At 41.1% G+C, this 15661-nt stretch overlaps 1 protein-coding gene across 4 annotated transcripts in view; it reads left to right on the forward strand.

The window, feature by feature from the left end:
• LOC150086308 (filamin-A-like) overlaps window positions 1-15661 on the forward strand; it is a 470984-nt gene that overhangs the window by 132989 nt on the left and 322334 nt on the right. The gene's annotated exons all lie outside the window — the stretch shown is intronic.

The following is a 15661-nucleotide window of genomic DNA, read 5'->3' on the forward strand; positions in this document are numbered from 1 at the left end:
TCATTTCTTTAGTTTTGATAAGAATGTCCTTTACTTGAGTTTGCTGCCTAATCCATGTGTTTCTCATCTTATCCAACAGTCTGATTCCTATTATTTGTTCCATTCTTCATTGTGTAGTTTTCAGCTTCTCTTCCATTCTTACCTATGGTGCCGGTGATTGGGGCTATAGAGATACTAAGTCTGCTGTGATTAAACAGTTGTTACAGGCCCAACGTGCTGCCCTCCTGATGATGTCTAGAGTGTATAAGACTAATCTACTGTGGCCTTGCAAGTTCTGTTGGGAAAACTTCCAGTACATTATGAGCAGTGGTGTATTTGGACTGGAATGCACTGGAACGTCATAATAGAAAATCATTAAATTTATACATCTAATATTATGAAACAATGGCATAATCAAAGGGGAGGGAGAAATATCTATTTTACCCATTGCTACTAAAAATATATTTTAAAATTAGTAGATTTCTTTAAAAATTTATTTAAAAACAAAAATAAAATTTTGCAATTAAACTTGAATGTCTCTTACTAAAGTACAGTGTGTTAGATAAAGAGATCCAACGAATGAGATATACTGTGATGTGTGCAAATGCTGCATTTTGATTCGCCATGAGCTGAACGCTAGAACTGGCTGTTCTATGAACCGTGAGTCTGAAGTCTGATTCAGTTACTGTACAGTCGATGTGGCATTATCATATAGTCATTCTGGAGAATGAGTGGTCCGATACTGTTTTTTTCACGACGAGCATTCTGGTACTATTTTTTTTTTTTTTTTTTTTTTTTTTTTTAGTACTACACCTCTTATTATGAGATCTGGTATAGATACATAAATTTTCATCTGAAAAAAAGCACACCCTGTTTCCTTGGAAGATGTCCGGCTTGATTTGAGTGTTTCTTTGGCTTCTGAAAGAAAAGACTGCATTTCATTTACATAGAAAAGTTTCAAAGAGATTGGAATACCTCAGATCTTGGTTGTTACTGGATGTGACAAGTGTAACAAGAGAATTTTTACCTTTTAGGTAGAGAGTTCAAGAAGAAAATTATGGTTTTCTCCAGGATTGCATGACACATTTCTGCTGTTAGGTCATGGCAGCATTAAACGTAAACTATTTAAATTGGGACAGTCTCCTACTGCACTTTGTCTATGTGGGGCTGAAGAGAATGTGGATCATATCTTACTTTATTGTCACTACTATTTAGACTATAGACAAGAACTTAAACTTATTGCAGGACTCTCCACTAGTGAAAATAAATCCTTACTTATTCAATCTCAGTTTGCATTTAATGCTCGTAATACATTTGCTACACGTTTCTTCCAAAAGAGAGATGAACTTCAATCAGTTAACTCAAGATAGACTGTTGTTCTTGTGACTCTTTGTACCTGGCACCTCTGTAGCCAGATGGGCAGGAGCAGCAGTGTGTAGCACATGGTCTTGATTAGACCAGAGTTCGAGCCCGTGCCCACCAAATACGGAGGATGCGGAAAGGTCAGGGAATGACCACCGCATATCCCCAGAGCAATATGGCCTTAGTTGCTAATGCTCCTAAAAACCAAATAACAAACAAACAAACATCTTTGTACCTCAGGTGTACTGAAAAGTTACTTCTAACTACAACTTCTCACAGTGACTTCTTCTATTAGATGGTAACAATGTCTTGTTATATATTTAATTAATAGATAACAGAGCAGCAAAGGCTCAATATGTTCTACCTTATAAATCCATTATTTAAGAAATGGAGGAATTACCTCTATGATGTTTTGTATAACATTTGAGTGCTGATACTCTCTGTTGTTATAACTTTACAAATAGTTTACATGTATTCCACACCCTCATAGACAAAATCAATGATCCAATGCACCACAGAATCGGAGGCTCACACATCCCAAGCCCAAAATACATTGAATCACCAACCCTAATCTTTGAGTGAGAGAATACAATATATCTGGCGCCTCCATAGCCAGGTGGGAAGGAGCAGCAGTGCGTAGCACACGCTTCTTGATTAGACCGGGGTTCGAGCCCGTCACCACCAAATACAGAGGATGCGGAAAGGTCAGGGGATGACCACCGCATATTCCCGGAGCAATATGGCCTTAGTTGCTAATGCTCCTAAAAACCAAATAACAACAACAACAATATATCCATGTTTTAGAAACAATTTAAATGCTTTGAAACCAAATAAATAATGAATCCATACTTTTAACATTTTAAAAACTAATATTAAAACACAAAAAACTTTGACTCCTTCGAAAAATTGAGAAACTAAAGAATTTTGTTACTTCCCTGAAGCACACTTGGCTTTTCAACCAGGGTCGTGATCACAGGAAAGTGAAACCGTGGGTGTTGCAACGGAATTTTATAGCATGGAGAAATTTCAAAGAGAGAGTGGGAATTATAGAAGCCAATTCAGAAGAACAGTGCCCATTGAAGTATCTGTGTGTAGCAGAAACAGAGATACTTCAATGGGCATGCAGCAGAAACAGTATGTCTATAAGACAGTGAGTGGAGAGACTCTGTTAGAGATGAATCATTAATTAGCCTAACTGCCCTCTTCTGAATGGAATCAAGAAGCCTGAGAGAGGTTTTATGAGCACCGCCCCAGATGTGGGAACAATATTCCATGGCAGGGTGAATTTGTGATTTATACAGAGTGAGCAGCTGTTTGGAAGAAAAGTAACGCCGAGAGCTAAAGAGAAAACCAAGTTTTTTAGATGCAGAGGAAGCAATATTTGTAATCTGCTTGTGCCAAGAGAGATTAGAAGTCAGGTAATCCCCAGAAGAGATATATCATTTTGCCTAGAAATCGGAATGTCACTAAAGATAAGCATAGGAGCAGAAGAATCCTTTTTGCGAGATATAAGACAAGACTGAGTTTTAGAAGGGTTGAAATCAACTAAGTTGTCTTTGCCCCACTGGACAATTACCTGAAGATCGTCATTTAAGGAATTGGTAGCAGATTTTCGAAAAGTTGAAGCTGATTGAGCAGGGCAAGGTTTCTCAAAATGGAAAGTAGAATGCATTGTGTTATCATTGGCAAAACTATGGATAGGATTTCCAGTCAATGGAAGAAGGTCATTTTATATACAAGAGGAAAAGAGTGGGGGAAAGAACTGAACCTTGTGGGGGGACACTGGCATTAGTGGAGGAGTTAGAAGACAGAGCAATCTACCATCACCCTCAGTGAGCAATCAGAGAGAAAACTGGATAACCAATTACTAAAAACAGTTGGCAAACCATAAGATGGAAGCTTGTTTAGAAGACCTTAATGCCAAACATGATTGAAAGCCTTTGAGATGTCAAGAGCAACTACTTGTGTTCCACCGAACCTTTCCATTGAATTAGTCCATAAATGGGTAACATAAACCAGTGGATCGACACTGACGGAATCCATCGTTGATCAGACGGAAGGTTTCTAGGTAGTTTAAGAGTTGGCGGTTAATTGATTTCTCCATTACTTTAGAAAGAGTAGAAGTAATTGCAATGGGACAATAATTGGATGGGAGGGATTTGTCACCCTTTCCAGGAACTGGCTGGATATGAGCAAATTTCCAAGTAGAAAGAAAAACACCTTTGGAATATGAAAGTGAAAAAAGGCGGCAAAGAATAGGAGTAAGTTCAGGAGCACGGGTTTCAAGAACAAGTGGAGAAATACCATCGGGACCTGGAGCCTTCTTAGCATCAAGATTCGTCAAAATCCTTCTGATATCCTTTTGACGGAAGACCACAGGAAGCAAAATGGAGCGTGTTGGGAATGTTTGGAGGTGTTTTACCAAGATCATTAATACATGAGTTGGAAGAAAAATGGGTTGCTAGCAGGTCAGCTTTATCCTTGGCTGAAGTGACAACAGAACCATCTGGTTTGGATAGAGGTGGGAGCAGAGATGGGCAAAGGTTGCGGCCAATAGCTTTGGCAAGAGACCAGAATGCTCGGCTACCATTAGGGCAAGAAGCAAGTTTTCTACTCTTAGCCTGTTCAAACTCTAGTTTGGACTGATTAATAACTGCTTTACAATTGTTGCGAGCTTTGGTGTAGGCAGAAAATGAAACTGAAGAATTAGAAACAAGCGAATTACGATATGCAACATTCTTCTCTTGAACAGCCTTAGCACATTTATTGGAAAACCAAGGTTTAGATAAAGGACGAGATTTTAAAGTGGAGTGTGGTATAAAAGATTAGATTCCTGCAAGAATAATTTCACTGTCACGATCTGAGCAAACGTTGACATCAGAAGTTTTGAAACAGTAATTCGGCCAAGGAAAAGAAATCTCACAGGTCATCCCATTTTGCATTCTTGTAATGCCAAACAACACGAGGTTGGGAATAGCCATGAGATAAAGGCTCCATAAGAGACAATCACCAAGTTGTTGTGATCTGAAGTGCCTAAAGGACCTCTCACTTCGACCGTGTGCTTAGAAGGGTTGTTTGTGAGAAAAAGGTCAAGCGGGTTGGCTGTATGATTAGGATTGTCCGGTATTCTTGTAGGTAAATGAACAATCTGTGCAAGGTCATTAGTAATTGCAAAAGCCTCAGCATCTCAACCAGCTGGGTCGGTGTGACTAGAAAACGAAGCCAGCTGGAGTTGTGAACATTAATCACCAAGGAAAATTACTTCACTGTTAGCAAAGTTGGACTGGAGAAAGTCAAGTTGCAAAGAGAGGAAGTCAAAGAGCTCCAAGTGATTAGTGGAGTTGGGAGAACGGTAGAGACAACAGATAAATTTGACACAATAAGATAGAGATTTTAAGCTAGAGAAGATCAAAGAGAGGAGATTCCAAATTGCCAAGTCTCTGACAGGGAATGTCAGAGGAACGGACATATACACAATTACCACCTTTGAGGCGAAAGGAATCATACAGCATATAATTTGGGCATCTGAGATGAGCAGTAGTTGAATCAACCGATAACTGAGATTCTGTCAGAAAAAGTACATGGTGTTTGGCAGACTGCAAGTGGAAATGGACATCGTTGAGATTAGAATTGAGACCACGTATATTTGTGAAATGAATTAGGAAGTGGGAGGTTTAATCTTTTTTTTCAGATAAGCTTGCTCTATTAGTTTGACAATTCATGGTGTATTCAATAGTAAGAAAAAGTGGGTGGGACACACTGTATGAAGTAATGAAATTTTTGGATATGGCATACACATGGTAAGAATATACCCATATCCTTGACATAGTGGCCTCAACAATGCTTCCCGCATACACACTACTCGGATTCCCTCCAGTCACTATCTGACAGTGTAGAGGTAGCAAGATTATACACTAGTTGATCCGGAAGCCTCCTAGAGAGTTACCAATAGGTTCGGTCCAGTGTACTGATTAGTGGCCAGTCTGCGAACACCATTTTAGAGCTGTACCCTTGAAATGTAAGGAATATTGGATCTCGCCACGATGTTCATCATAACCTCAAAAGTCATCAATCATACTGCATGATGGAAGAGATAGGGAAGGGTTGACCGGAACTTAGCTCTAGAGACTAAACATGAGTTCCAGCACTTCAAGCCTCCAATAAGCAAAGTGGTGGTATTTCACCGGTTGATGAGAGTCATCTACCACCTAGTACTGCCTGGTAACATAGAGTGGTGGCATTCCTCCATATGATTTGGGTGCCACACCTCCTCCTTTGCTTACGTTGGTTTACACCTGGGTAGTCACCCACCATGTACTTGTACATGGAAGTAATACCCAGGATTACTAACAGTTCCACCATCGTGAAGGTGCAAGCAGAGGATTTAGCTGTCACAGACCGTCCGGACTTCGCCGAAATTGGGTCCACTTGACTTGAGTGTCACCCGAATATCAGTTCCATCAGTGTTTTAGACTCCCAGGTAGCAAGTATGGCTTGTCTGGCATATCTGAGAGAATGTCTGTGACAACCTCAAGGACCATAAGGACCACTTCCATAAGTTGTGGTGGAGAGTATACATTGGTTCATTATTTTATGTTTCAGACAAATTGGGTTATTGCTCCTCAGTATATGACTATATTTCCTGAATGCTATCCATCCAAAATTTATTCTTCTCTTGATTTCCAACCATTTATCATTATTATGGCTAATGACTTGTCCCAGATAAGTATATGAATCAAATTTTCAATTACTGCTCCTTCAATGGTTATATCCCTTTCTGTGGCTTACTTATTCATCATTACTTTTGTTTTAGCCATATTCATCTTTGGTCTGGAATCTTTACTAACTCTGCATAACCGATTAAGATTTTCTTCTAATTCTTTGGGGTTATGGCTTATGATCACAATGTCATTGAAAATTGTGAATGATTGAGGTACTCTCCATTCATATTGACTCCTTTCTGCAACCAGTCCAATCTTCTGAAAGCTTCCTCAAGGGCAGCAGTAAACAACTTTGGAGATATTGTGTCTCCTTGTCGAACTCCTTTCTCAATTTTAAATTTGCTGCTGTCTTTGTTTAGTCTAATAAAGGATGTAGCGTTCTCATATTTTCTTCAAAATTGTAATATTTGATTTGATTTGGTGTTTATTGGCGCAAAAACAACTAAGGCTATACTGCGCCAGGAAACGATTAAAATAACACTAAAAATGAATTCTGGTAACCTTTAAAAAGGTTACCTCGTCAAATTATTTGTATATATATATCAATGTGTAAAAGCAGTATAAGTTTAAAAATAAATGATCCAATTTATATATGTGTGTATATATTAATAGCTTGTAAAAACTTAAAAACTGCTGACACGTGGTCGTTGTCTGATAAAATCTGACTGAGTGTATAAGGCTCAGTCGGATGAGTAAAAGCGGTAAAATATATATTGCGAACATGGGTAAAATTAACGCAATCTATTAAAATATGCTTTATTGATAAAATGGTGTCGCAAGACTCGCACATAGGAGGGTCATCAGCCCTCAGCAGAAAGGAATGTGTCAGATGACTGTGTCCTATGCGGAGTCGAGCAAGAACAACTTCCTCGCTCCGATTCCTGCGCAGACTAGACTGCCATGTTTCTATTACAGGCTTTATTTGATATAATTTATTTGTTCTCTGTCTCTGCCATAGTTCTTGCCATTGGGAATATATCTTTTTGCGTATTATTTGCCTGTAGTCTGTATAGGGGACTGACAGGCAGCGATTATGAGTGGGTGTTGCTGATTTGGCTGCAGCGTCAGCCAAATCATTTCCCTTTATCCCAATGTGGCTAGGAATCCAGCAGAAGCGGATATCAAACTTGCATTCATGAAGAGAATGTCTCTTCTGCTGAACCCGACAAAGAACTGGATGAGAATTATATCTCGTAGATAATAAAGCCTGTAATACACTCAAAGAATCAGAATATATTATTGACCTTTGGAATTGACAAGTTCGAATGTGATCCAAGGCTAGCTTTATAGCATACAGCTCTGCAGTGTATATGCTGGATTCGGGAGGAATCTGCTGAGATATTATAGTGTCCGGAAAGACAGCAGCAGATCCTACGCACGATTCAGACTTCGAGCCGTCTGTGTAAACGGGCAGGAAGTCTGAGTGCTCAGCTTGGTGTGCAGAGTAGAGCTGCTGGTAGACAGATGAAGAGGTCTCAGACTTTACCCATTTCTTAAGGGAAAAGTCGCACGGTGGGGGATGAGCATGCCAGGGTGGAGTAGTTTCTTTTGGTGTTTGTGCCACCTTGTCTACCATGATGTTAAACTCACTGATTAGCTCTTGGATACGAATACCAAAAGGTCGGTTGGCAGTCTGACGGTTATTGTACAAGTTTTCCCAACGTGGCTCAAAAACCGATGTCCACGTAGGATGGTCTGGCAGTTATTTCAACTTTAAAGCATAGTTTAAAGACAACTGCTTACGTCGAAGGGATAATGATGGTTCGTTTGCTTCGACGTATAAGCTCTGGACAGGAGATGTTAGAAAAGCTCCAGTAGCGATACGGATAGCCTGATGGTGGACAGGGTCTAGCCATCGGAGGACACTATCTCTAGCTGAAGAGTATACCTGGGACCCGTAGTCTAATTTGGGTCGTACAAGTGCACGGTAGAGCCGTAGTAGGGTGCATCGATCTGCTCCCCAACGCGTTGAGGAGAGAGAGCGGAGGATATTGAGTCCCCTCGTGCAGTTTGTACGAAGTTGACGAATATGTTTGAGAAAAGTCAACTTTTTATCAAACACAAGTCCCAAGAATTTTGTGTCTGACACTACTGGAATAACATTTTGTCCGAGCCGTAATTCAGGTTCAGGATGAAGATTACGCTTGCGACAAAAGTGTACGCAAACGGTCTTCTCCGGCGAGAACCTGAAGCCATTACCAAGTGCCCAGGAATTAAGGCAATCAATGGCTTTCTGCAGTTGTCTTTCAATAACCCTCATGTTGCATGACTGACAAAATATGCTAAAGTCATCAACATAGAGGGCACAGTTTACAGTTGGAGGAAGTTGTTCTGTGATGGAATTGACTTTGATGGCAAAAAGCGTGACACTTAATACTGATCCTTGTGGTACTCCCTCCTCTTGGCTGAAGGGACGAGAGAGTGAGGATCCCACACGAACTTGGAAAGATCGATTGGCTAAAAGGTTTTGAATAAAAAAGGGGAGATACCCCCTAAGGCCAAGGCTATGCAGATCTTTTAAAATGCCAAATCTCCAAGTTGTGTCATACGCTTTCTCCATGTCAAAGAACACCGACACCAAGTGTTCGCGTTTTAGGAAAGCATCCCGGATGGATGCTTCCAATCTAATAAGATGGTCCAAAGTGGACCGGTTCCTTCGGAAGCCGCACTGGATGCTGGAGAGAAGGTCATTTGATTCTAAATACCATATTAAACGAGAATTGACCATTCTCTCCAGGATTTTGCACAGACAGCTAGTCAGAGCAATGGGACGATAATTGGTGGTAACTTTTGGATCCTTTCCTGGCTTAGGAAAGGCAAGAACGATTGCCTTTCGCCAGGAATCCGGAAACTGCCCCTCAGTAAAGATTCTGTTATACAGAAGGAGCAGACAATCCATAGATTTTGGTGAAAGATGTTTAATCATTTCATAATGGATGCCATCTGGTCCAACGGCACTTGCTTTGGAAAGAGCGAGGGCTCTTTTGAGTTCCAGAATAGTGAAATCCCCGTTGTAGGGATAGATGCTCTTACATTTAAAGGTGAGTGCCTGTTTTTCGGTTTTGTATTTCAGGACCAGGAACTCTGGGGAATACGAAGATGTTGAAGAGATGTTAGAGAATGTTTCCCCAAGAGCATTGGCTATTGCAGTTGGATCTGCTATAGCGCATCCATTATAATCTAGGATTGAGGAAGGGTGGGATGTATATTTTCCCTTCATTTTCCGGATTTTATCCCAGACTACCTTAGAGTTGGTAGACTGGTTAATAGATGATGTAAAACGGATCCACGATTCCTTTTGACTCTGACGACGGATGTAGCGTGCTTTGGCTCGTGCACGTTTGAAGGCTATAAGGTTGTTCGTGGTGGGATATCGGCGAAATATCCCCCACGCTTTGTTTTGAGCCTTTTTTGCTGCTGTGCATTGTGAATTCCACCAAGGTTTAGGAAATGGTGGAAACCGGGCTGATGTTTTTGGGACAGCATTAGCAGCTGCTTGGACAATATTTTCTGTGATGTACTTAACTGCATCATTGATAGGCTCTTGACTGACTGTACTAAGATCAAAATTTGCCTGGTGTTGGAAGGCAGTCCAGTCAGCCCGATCAATCTTCCACCGTGGTAACCTGAAGGGAAGACATGGTCTCCCACTGTGTAGCAAGGTTATCACGGGGAAGTGATCACTACCGTATGGACTCTCCTCCACTTCCCAGGTGAGTGAAGGGAGTAGAGAAGGGGAGCAGATAGAGAGATCAATGGCAGAAAAAGTACGGGTAGGCATGTGGAAAAAGGTGTTTGTTCCAGTATTTAGAAGGGAAAGGTCATTGTCATTGAGCATACGCTCTATGACTCGTCCCCTTCCATTGATGTTAGCACTACCCCACAGGGTGTTATGTCCATTAAAATCCCCAAGAAGTAAGAAAGGGGGAGGCAGCTGCGTTAGAAGATCATCAAGGTCTGCCTGGGAGATGTCAGTCCCAGGTGGCAAATAAATAGAGCATACAGTTAATAAGAATCCCACTGAAAGGCGAATTGCAACGGCCTCTATGCTGGTTGTAATTAGCAAGGGCTGCACTGGGGTCTGGTTACCCACAAGGATAGCCACTCCCCCATGTACAGGGCCATCCGCAATTCTATCCTTTCGAAAAAATGTGATGTTGTGCATGGTGGGATCATCATTTGCCTTTAGATATGTCTCCTGCAAGCAAAAGCAAACTGGCTCGTGCTTTTGCAGGAGGGCCTTGATGTCATCTATATTTCGCCGGAATCCACGACAATTCCATTGTAGGAATTTAGCCATTATTTTGGCTTGGTGGGTCCATCAGGCGGCTTCCGAGGTGCTGAGGGCTTACTTTTGTCAGTCTTGGATTTATCTTTTTTGGGGAAGAATGGACGCTGTCCCGTGTCCATTTCCTCCTCCGCAAAGAGTTCCAAGACTGACTCTTCGGGTACCTCCTTCTGCTCGACATCCATCTTTTCTTGGGTAGTAGGGGGGACTTCCCCTTTTTTATTCTTTTCTTTCGCAGTTACCTTTGGAACTTGTGGAGCATTAGGAGGTACCGATATAGGAGTGGCAGCTGATTGGTCCTTTTGTGCAGGTTTTTGAGAACTTAATAGATATCGCGCGATGGGAATGAAAGACTCCTTTGGAGGAATGGTCATGTCCGTCTGAGTTCCGACGGAACATCTCCCTGCTACCTTCTGGGCGTAGGTAGGTTTGTTGATATTCAGGGGTTTGACCGATTTCCTTGCCTCCTGGTATGATATGTTAAGCTCTGCCTTCAGCCGTTGAATCTCTTTTTCTTCTTTCCACCTCTGGCATGCTCGTGAGTAGGCGGGGTGTTCGCCCTCACAGTTAATACAGGTGGGTTTTGTGGCTGAACATGCTGTTGTTTCGTGGTCCTTTGCACCGCATCGAGCGCAGGCAAGGACTCCACGGCAGGCCATTTGAGAATGTCCATACTTCTGGCACTTAAAGCACCGTAAAGGGTTGGGAACGTATGGACGCACTGAACAGTTGATGTATCCAGCTTTAATCTCGTCAGGAGGTTTAGGAGTGTTAAAAGTCAGGATAACGCTCCTGGTTTTAACAATTTTTCCATCCCTTCGCGCAGTGATTCTCTTGACGGCAATGACTCCCTGTGGTTTTAATTCGGAGCAGATTTCCTCCTCGTATACGTCAAGAAGGTCCCACTCCGAAATGACACCTCTAGAATAATTGAGTGTTCTGTGTGGTGTCACTGTTATAGGGATTCCTCTGATTGATGTTACTCGGAGTAGATGTTCGGATTGCCTGTCATTTTTAGTTTCAATTAAGAGGTCTCCAGAACGGAGCCTCTTAACTGATTTGGGAGAACCTACTAACCCATCTAACCCTTTTTGAATAAAAAAGGGCGACATTTTACCAATCGGTTTTTCAGTGGTAGAATGCATAATAAGAAATCTTGGGACAGGCCCTGATGATGGTGTTTCCGTTCGCTGCCTCTTTGTTGCGATAATATTATCTGCCTCTCCGTCTAATTTTTCAGATAGGGACCGGGTTGGGGCCCCTGAAGAAGTAAGTTTATCAGGATTCATGAAGTTTATTTAGTTGTTCGGTGCCCGGGCTCCCCACCCACCACGGAGCCCAAAGGGATGCCCACTACCCGGCATGCAATAAATGCGCTCGGGAGTGGGACGCCAGGGCTACCCAGACACTATACCCGCACCGCCGCCAGCCTGAATCCTGTCCCTCGGACCATGAGGGTAGGGGCGTGGCATTGACACGGTTGACCCTCGCAGGCGAGCCTACTAGCCGATTGATCCTAGCCGGGCCTTCCAGGACCACCCGTCTTGTCGAAGCAGGGGCCAAAGTGGTGTATTGAAGCTGGGCCCCTCAACCACCAGGATCCCCCTTTCCGAATTTCCACGGGTCGCAGCGCACGGCAAACACGCCGGATTCCATTGATGTAAGCCCGGAACCTAGGCTGTGGGCGTTGGATCCCAGTGATGCTAGTCTGGAAGTCCAGCAGCGTCACTGGGAGGTCCCCTCACCACGTACAGGTGCCCACGTCGAGGGGTCAAAATCGTAATATATGGGGTGTCTATACCTTTTCATAATCTACAAATGCCAGGCTTAATGGTGTTTTATATTCATTTGCTTTCTCCATTAGCTGTGATATTAAGTAAAGGTGATCCATAGTTGAGTATCCTATCCTAAAGCCAGCTTGCTCTTTCAGTTGATTCTCATTAAGTATTCTTTCTAATCTGTTAGTGATGACCCTTGTGAAAAACTTGTAGATGTGGGACAACAAGCTAATTGGTATATAATTTCCAATTTGTCTTCTTTCTTGTACAGCAAAATTATGATTGCATTATTTCACGTCTTTCCTAATGTATTTTGTGAAGAGTCTTGCCAGTTTCTGTGGCATGTCTCTTCCTCCCAATTTTAACTACTCTACAGTAACTTCATCTTCACCCTTGGTGTTTTGATCCTTCATTTTATTCAGTGCATGTTCTATCTCATCAGGGAGGATATTGGGTATGTTGTATGTGTTGCAAATTTGATCCACCTTCCCTTGCTCCTTATATAATACTTTATAGTAGTCTTCTGCTATTTGAATTATGCCTTCTCTGCTATTTTTATGTACACCATCATTATTTTTCAGATTCAGTATTTGTCTTTCTGTATTACTGCACATGACTGTTGATTTTAGTCCTTTGTTTTTCCTTAATGTTTATTCCACTTTCCTTGTGTTAAATCTTATGTCCTCTCTGAGGCTCTTTCTAATGTCTTTGCATAACTCAGTGTACTCAATTTGGCCTTGTCAGTGTTTATCTTGCTCTTCATTTGTTGTCTTCAGTTCATCATGACAAATGTTTCTTGACTAATTTTATCTTCTTTGGATTTATTTTTGCCTATAGGTTTCTCGGGCTTTATCATTTTCAGAAAGTTGTATTCCTCGTCGATTTCTTGGTCCTGAAAGGTCTGCAGGGGCTCAAACTTGTTCTTAAGTTCCAGTACCATTTTGTTATTTTCTTAGTCCATCTGTCATAATGTCTTCGAGCTACGTATCTTGCCAAAGCCTTTTTCTCCTCTTCTGTTATCTCAAAGACCTTTGTATTATTGGAAGAAGGTTATCAAATTGTAGCAGTGTGCTTAATGATTTTGTAATAACTGAGAGCAAAGTGGAGGAGAAATTGTTGAAGTTAAACATAAGAAAGGCACCTGGGGTGGATGGGATCTATCCAGTTATTTTAAAGGAGGCGGCAAAGCAACTAAGCAAACCCTTAGCCATAATTATGACAGCATCCTTGGACTCAGGGGAGGTTCCCATGGACTGGAGATGTGCAAATGTGTCCCCAATTCACAAAGGTGGATCGAAGGGTGACACGAGTAATTACAGACCAGTTAGTTTAACTTCTGTTCCGGGTAAAATAATGGAGTCACTGGTTAAAGATGCATTGCAGGAGCATCTAGACAAGACTGCAGCAATAATTCAAACACAGCATGGGTTTGTTAAGGGAAAGTCTTGTCTGACAAATTTGATTGGTTATTATGATGTGGTCACAAAGGAACTGGATGCGAAAAATAATTTTGATATCATATACTTGGATTTCAGGAAAGCTTTTGACACTGTTGCGCATGGAAGACTACTGTACAAATTGGAGCAGAATGGTATTAAGGGTAAGTTGCTACAATGGATAAAAGGATGGTTAAGTGGGAGAAGACAGAGGGTGGTAATCAATGGGTGCTGCTCTTCATGGACTCATGTTATTAGTGGAGTCCCACAGGGTTCGGTGTTGGGTCCACTGTTGTTTTGTGTATTTATCAATGATATTGATGAAGGTATATCAGGCTTAATGTCGAAGTTTGCAGATGACACAAAGGTTGGCAGGGTTGTTAATGACAGTAATGGCAGTGTGCTACTGCAACAGGATCTAGATAATTTGGGCAGATGGGCTAAGAAGTGGCAACTGAAGTTCAACCTTGACAAATGCAAAGTACTGCATATGGGTAGAAGTAACCCCAGAGAAACGTACCAACTGTGTGGTACTACACTTAAGGTGGTAGAAAATGAAAAAGACCTGGGAGTAATTGTGCAGTCAGATATGAAGTTTTCTGAGCAATGCAGACAGGCTGCTAGGGCAGGTCATGGGGTTTTGTCAATGATATATAGGAATTTTGCTAGCAGGGAAAAGGAGGTGATTGTCCCTCTGTATAAGGCAATGGTCAGGCCACGCCTTGAGTACTGCGTACAGGTCTGGAGGCCTCATTTTAGGAAGGATGTAGATTTGCTTGAGCGTGTACAGAGAAGAGCAACACGATTGGTGAGGGGAATGAAGGGATTCTCTTACCAAGAGAGGCTTAAGTTCTGCAAATTGCAGTGGCTGGAGACTAGGCACCTGCGCGGTGATCTGATTGAGGTCTATAAGGCCTTGAATGGGTTGAGCACGCTGAATTCTGATGGGATCCTTCCACTTGTTCAGATTACGAACCTACGGGGACATAAGTTCAAATTAAGAAAGGACAGATGTAGAATAGATGTGCGGAAATTTGCCTTTAGCCAGCGGGTGGTTAATTGCTGGAACAAACTTCCATCTGTCGTTGTGGAAGTTGATAGGTTAAATAAATTTAAGGAGGAACTGGACAGGCATTTGGAGGGAATGGTGTGATGATTTTTTTTTTTTTGGCTGATGCTGCATAAGCTCCTACACTTGCTTTCTTGCATCATGTGCCACTACTACTACTACTACTACTACTACTACTACTATTATTTACAGTGTTTTCTTTTCTTTTCTTACATCTATATCAAGTGTGCATCCTACCATTCTGTGATCAAGGTGCTTATAGGGTAATTGAATCTTAGGATGGAGCTAGTATCTGTGGGGTTTCTAGATATATATATATATATATATATATATATATATATATATATATATATTTCTATTTGAAAGATGTTAGATTTTGATTGTGGATTACCTTAAGCTTAGTCATATCCTTTAATGTATTTTTCAGAATATAATATTCTATTGTTATTGAGCTTATCAGCAAATTACTTATTAATACAATGCTTCCTTGTAAGTCTCAAGCTCTGTCTTGCATTTTATAAAGTTTTAGGTTTTTATAATTAATGCAGAAAGGATGGTATACCTTCTTGATTGTTAATATTTAATCTGCTGAAAGTGTAAATTAAGTTGTATATGAGAAAAGTTTTTGGTAACTGTCATGTAACCTATTTTAGGGTTCTGTATAAAAAGTCTATTCCTCAGTGTAACTTGCTAATTGATAATGTAGGATGCATATGCCTAATGTATAACAAAAGGCTATTGCACCATTCCCATCTTCTTCCCCAAAACAGTTAAACCAAAAATATAGGCATGTTTTGTGTAAAACAGTTTTTGACTTAATGTTCTTAATGGTAGGATTTTGTGGAAGTAGATGGCTCAGTTCTTTGGCAAGCGATAGTGAAAACAATGTTATTTGTACTCCATTGCAATTATAAGTAAAGAATGAATTTTAATTTAGTTTTCATATACAATCTTCAAGATTTTGAAGACAGAAGTAAATACAGCAGATAAAAAAAAAGCATAAATTTTTTACAACTTATTTGAGAATA

This window comes from Mastigoproctus giganteus, chromosome 5 (genome assembly GCF_048544385.1).
Source record: "Mastigoproctus giganteus isolate SK-2022 chromosome 5, ASM4854438v1, whole genome shotgun sequence".
In the NCBI taxonomy this organism is placed as follows: Eukaryota; Metazoa; Arthropoda; class Arachnida; order Uropygi; family Thelyphonidae; genus Mastigoproctus; species Mastigoproctus giganteus.